Source organism: Populus alba, chromosome 3 (assembly GCF_005239225.2).
Source record: "Populus alba chromosome 3, ASM523922v2, whole genome shotgun sequence".
NCBI classification, from domain to species: Eukaryota; Viridiplantae; Streptophyta; class Magnoliopsida; order Malpighiales; family Salicaceae; genus Populus; species Populus alba.
In genome coordinates this window covers 3,459,009-3,465,172 of record NC_133286.1, presented here as the reverse complement: position 1 = coordinate 3,465,172, position 6,164 = coordinate 3,459,009, and the positions used below count along the sequence as shown (strand labels likewise).

General features: G+C 31.7%; 1 long non-coding RNA gene across 1 annotated transcript; it reads left to right on the top strand.

The window, feature by feature from the left end:
* Positions 1-2,279: 2,279 nt before the first annotated feature.
* Positions 2,280-3,947, top strand: LOC140955366 (uncharacterized). The gene is made up of 2 exons (XR_012169354.1): positions 2,280-2,375; positions 2,535-3,947. It is a non-coding gene; the product is annotated as an uncharacterized lncRNA (long non-coding RNA).
* Positions 3,948-6,164: the final 2,217 nt, after the last annotated feature.

The following is a 6,164-nucleotide window of genomic DNA, read 5'->3' as shown; positions in this document are numbered from 1 at the left end:
ATGCTCATAAAATTGAACACCAACCAAATGTTAGGACATTTGTTTGAGGCTGTAATAATATCATAGAAAGCAAACCGAAACAAGACTAATTCAAAATCAACAAAATATGAAATGATTGAATTAAAAAAAAAGCCAAAAAGGATTCAATTGAAAGAAATAAAAAAAATGAAAGGTAGAGTTTAAAAACAAAGGAACAACATGACATTGTTATTAAACGTGATCTTGTTGACAACCTTGAAACCTCTCGACTTGACTTCTTACCTAATATAGGTTTAAAATTAATTCGCAAGGGAGTTGTCCGTACATGTCCTAGTTGGCTTGACATGTGCAAATTAAGACAACTCAAATGACCAATACAAACATTGTTTGAATTTTAAGAAAGAAAATCAAGATGATATCTTTTTTTTTTTTAACTTTGATATGATAATATACTAGATCAACTCGAGCTTCGCAGTTTAACTCGTCAAATGCATAACCCAGATCATGAACTCCATTGGGCTTAAAAACTATTTTTTATATAATGATGTGAGAATTAAAACAGACACCTACAAAATTAAGCACTAAACAAATTTAAAGATGTCTATTTGAGACTGCGATAATTACATGTAAAGGAAACAAAAACAAATTAAGATGACCAATTCAAAATCAACAAAATATTAAAGTGAAATTGAAAGAAAAAACAACAAAAATCATTCAATCAAAAGAAGAAAAAATTAGAAGATAGATTATTATTTTTTTAAAAAAAGAGAGGATATGAATAGTGAAGTAGGAGGGAAAACCCTAACTTTTTTAGTATAAATAAATAAGTTTTTAATTAAATTAAAATCTGTATCTCATGACAATTAGACCCAAAATAAGTAAAATAAAAAAGGGAAGAAATTGTCTAAAGACCGATTTGTAAGAATATGAAAGGAAATAAAATGAAAAAAACACTAAATCAAGAAGCAAAAAAAATATAAGGACTACTTAAAAAAACAAAAAATATATATAAAGAGAAGCATAACTTTTTAGTATAGTCGTTTTATTTCTAATTAAATTGAAAGCTTTATCTTATATAATGAGGCCAAAAAAAGAATTAAATAAAAAATAAGGACTAATTTGTAAAAAAGAAAACAAAAAAAACCCAAATAAAAAAGAATTTTTTTTTTTAAATAAAGTGTTTCACTATTCATATAAAAATGAAACACTATTATAGTACCTAACTAGATATGTGGCTCACATTACCGGCAATCCTAATTTTTTTAATGCAAAAGCATTGTCAAATATGAAAAAAATATATTTTAAAAAAAATTATATGCGTGCAAGAGAATAGAGATTTGATTTGAAAATACATGCTAAAGATCTAAACATAAACTAAAAAAAAAGTAGAATTATATACAAAAAAAAACCCCTTAAAAGAGATCAATGATTCAAGTGATTCATTATAGACTATGAGATAAAATATCGTGGATTAGTACAATATATTTACCTTTTGCCCTTCTCTATACAAAACAATTGACTTACAAACGAGGTAAAGTTATCTTTTCATGTGATCTAAAGGTTATTTGTAAATTGATTGGGGATAATTTAATGGGTTTACTCCTTTTTTCGCACACTAAAACTACATCCTGGCCCTTGCAAGCAAAAAAAACAATTGACCTTTTGGTTAGGGTCTATTTTTATCTATTTTATTTTATTTAAACAGTAAAATGACATCAATACCCTTAAAAGTTCAAAAATATTGACCTTGACAAGAGGTATTTTTTAGTCTTTTTCATGTTTTGTGTACCGTAAAATGATAAAGTTAACCTTAAAATAAAAAAAAAAATCTAAAATTGGCTTGGGATAACATTTTCATCCTTGCAATATGGCTTTTTTTTTTAGTAATATTTATATTCTTTTAAGAGCGATTTAGTAATTTAAAGTATTAAAATATTAATAAATCAATAAAAAAATTAACATGTGCATAGCACATGTCAGCGCATGATAGGCCACCACGTTATCAAGGAGACGTGTGATAGTTCAATGTGTAATGTGAGGGTGTAGTTGATGGTGTGGTGTATGTTGCCATATTCGCGTTGGTTCAGTAGCGACAAAGTATTTTTTCCCTCCCCATCTTCTCTCTTAAGCTTTAGTATTCACGCTTAGCCTTTAAAAATTTAATTGTATCCTTGGGATTATATTTATATTAATACCATGCAACGTAAAATTTATTTCCCTGTACAATCAATGCAACAAGTACACAAATAACAAACGATAAGGAATTTAACATAGTCATGGAATTTAACAGAAGATATATACACTCCAAGCTTCTCGTTGCTCCCCTGTTCGATTAGAAACAGAGATTCAAGAAGCTATGCTACTGTCCTGAGACAAGAGTTCCAATAAAATCTACTGTAAGTTCCCAAGACACTCTTTTTCCAGAAAATCATTCCTCAGCTTTGCATAAAGTGATCCATGAATCTGTAGAAGAAGAAGCTGTATGGTTAGGATATAGTCTTGTTGGGTCAATTAAAGAAAGTGTGAATTAACGTAGGCCCGGTTTCACTATGCAGTAGAGACATTGAAGATAAAGTACGAAGAGAAAAGAAGCCTCAATCGCTCAACATGAGTGTTTGAAGTGGCTCGACTCAAAGAAACCAAATTCAGTTGTTTATATTTCCTTTGGAAGCATGGCAAACCTCACTGCCTCTCAGCTTAAGGAGATTGCAGCAGGTAATTAGAAGAAACAAAAAGAGTCAAGAAGACAAGGAAGATTGTTTTAAAAAGTTGGTGAAAAGGAAACTGGAGTTAAAGGAATGGCTTAGAGTGCACGGAGATCATGTTAAAAGTGAAGCTGTAGAGAAGGCAATCACTCAAATTATGATGGGTGAAGAAGCAGAGGAAATGAGGAGCAGAGCAAAGAAGCTAGGAGAAACGACCAGGAAGGCTGTTGAAGAAGGTGGATCTTCTTGCTCCGATTTCAATTCTTTGATTGAATAACTGAGTTGGAGTCGCCCTTGAAACAGAGGCAGATGTAAGTGTTGTCACACATGCATAGAATATTTTGTTTCTACTTGGTAGTGGTTTTGGCAATTTATTTTCGGAGAAGTCTTGAGAGTTGAAAGAGTAATCACAGCCGAGTCAATGACCAATCCAAATCAGTTCCCTTCCTAATGGTTCAGGAATGAGAAGTCCAGCTTTATATATTTAACCCAAGTAACTAATCAAATAGAAAGGCTGAGCTTAGAGACAGTACAGTACAAATTAAGCACCCAATAGCAAGTAGGAACGACCATCTCCCCAGTAACAAATTCACCTTCTGAAGTTGGAGAAGTTGCGAAAACTAGCCACCACAAAATAGTAGTAAGTATCGATGCAGTCTTCGCTGAAGTACAACCACCTGCATCGCCAATATGGATTGATGTAGAGAATTGTTGCAATTGTCATCACCACAATTGTGTAACATACACCGAAACTGATGTAGAAAAAGTCCATGTCTATGAAACCATCATCTCCTTGTTCATCATTAGGCACTGGCTGTGACGGCACTGCTTCCTCACTACAATTGTTTCGCAATGGAGGTCCACACAAGAGAGGATTTCCTTCGTAACAGTTTTCATCATCAAAGGTCCCAAACTGATATTTTTTCTCAGGTGTTTTACCTGACAAGTTATTGTACGCCACACTAAAAACTTCAAGTGTGGTAATTTCATTAAGTTGTGGAGGGATGATACCATTCAAGTTGTTGTACAAAAGATCCAAACTCTCAATCTGCTTTAGGTTTGAGAATGTTGCAGGGATAGATCCAGTGAGATTGTTGTGTGATAAGTTTAATGACACTATCTCACTTAAGTTTCCAAATTCTGGTGGGATTGCTCCTACAAAGTTGTTAATGGAGAGATCAATATCAAACATGTAGCTGAGAGTCTTCCTCTTGTAACCATAATACATATTTTTAGTTGTAAATTCTATCACTTCTTCTGTGATGTCAAGCAGAAAACCCTCTTCCAAGCTGTACATACTATCCACTAGTGGTGGACCCATTGTTTCATAATAAGCTTTTTCTATGGACCCTAGTGGAAAATAAGCTCTGTGATACACCAACGCTTTCTAAGAACTTTCCTTGAAAGTAAGATTGCCCAAACAGGAGGGTAGTGGACCAGAGAGCTGGTTTTGTGAAACATCCAAAATGCTTAATTGTTCTAACAAGCATAACTGAACAGGGAGCTCACCATCAAAGTGATTAGCCCTAAGAAGAAGAACACTCAATGATGAAAGATTGCCAAACCAATTTGGAATGGAGCTAGTGAAGCTATTATCTTAAAAATCCATCATAACCAGGAAAGAGCTGTTATAAATCCATATGTTAATGGACGCTCATCTATTTTTGGATAGATGCACATGGATTAGAGATGGTGAACTGAAACAAGATGGTATATATCTAGACAAGTTGTTCTCAGAAATGTCCAAATGTAAAAGTTGGTCAAGCTTACAAAAGTCTTTTGGGATCGGACCCTTAAAATAGTTTTTGGACAAATCAATTGCGCCAAGGCTTGTAGAATTAACAAACCACCTTGGAAGCATGCCTGAAAAGTGATTGTTGCTCAAATCCAATACAATACACACTTTCCACTCATTTAATGGAAAATCTGATATCTGACCCCAAAGATTGTTACCACCTAGGTAGAGATATTCTAAGATAGAAGAATTGAACGCGGAGGTCGGTAAATGCCCACCCAAATTGTTGTTTGACAGCTTGAGAAACCATATTGTTTTTAGTTGTTCTAGTTTTATTGTGAACAATTAATTGTTGGATAAATCTAAAATTCTCAGAGAGCTAATAAATAAGGATGGTGAAATTCAAACTCATGATCGCTTGGTCATCGGTGATTCCTCCAAAAAAAAATAGAAAGGCTGGTATAAAATACATTATTGATAAAAATCATGGGTTAATAACACTTCCATAGCAATCAAAAAACGATATATAATTTTCCTATTTTAATTTCTCATTTTAACTATTTATTTTATTGTAATTATTATTCAGAGACTGAATTTTATTTTAATAAGTAAATAAAAAAAATAATCGACCCGATGAAATTTCTGCTAGTGAACGCAATTCGATTTTGAATAAAGTAATTAAAAAAATATATAATAATCCGATGAAATCCAACGTCTGCTCAAAGAACTCAATTCAAAAGAAACACACAATCACCGATTTCTAATATTAATTCTGTTTTGACAATTATTCCCCTTAATTTACATGATTTATCCGATTTTTTCTCACATTATGTTGTAATAATCAAGCCCTGTATATATATATATATATATATTAACTCAAACATAATCATCTTGAACCCGAATTTATTATTTTATCTTTTATTTTTTGAGTGGAGAATAGAAAGATCAATTCAAATCTTTTAGGATCTTCATCGATAATCAATTCTTTAATTAGTTTATTTGCAGACCTTTCAGCTAGTCTTGAGTGCCCATAATTTTAAGAGATATTACTGCTGGATAATGCCGAAATGTTGAATGATTGGAGTCTTGATCAAGGCAAGAACATAGGCTCTCAGACGTTTATGGTGATTCTTCTTTTTTTGGAATTTACTGAATTCTTCAAATATTATTGTGTTAAATTTATTTTATTAACAACAACAATACATAGTAATCATCATACTTTATATTATAAGTAATGTTTTATTGGCGCTCAACATGCGGGGTGAAAAGAAAAAAAATAAAGGCTTTACAATGTGCTTTTTAATATATATCTGTTTTCAAAATAAAAAATCAAAATGCCTATTGTATTTAGGAAACTTTTTTGATAAATAATAAACGAGATAAATATTTGATATCGCGTAAATAAGCAAGCCCCATCAAGTAATGGATAAAAGGAACAAAAAGTCATATCCAACACTGAATAAAAACTAGAAAAGAAAAACAAAAAAAAAAGACAGGTCAAAACTGTATGAGGACTTAATTAGTTAGTCCCTCATAATACTCGTTTTAAAAAAGTTCCTGTATTTTTTGTTTAAGTTCTTTTTGAAATTTTTTTTTTATCATCAACTGAGACTTGGCCAAAACTTTGTTGAAAAGTGAGATTATTCTATTTCAATCAGAGCCTTGGATTCAATTTTTTGCGCGCTATCCAAATTGTTTTTTTTTTATCTTATACATTTGACCTTTGAGTTTTATAAATTTTCCAT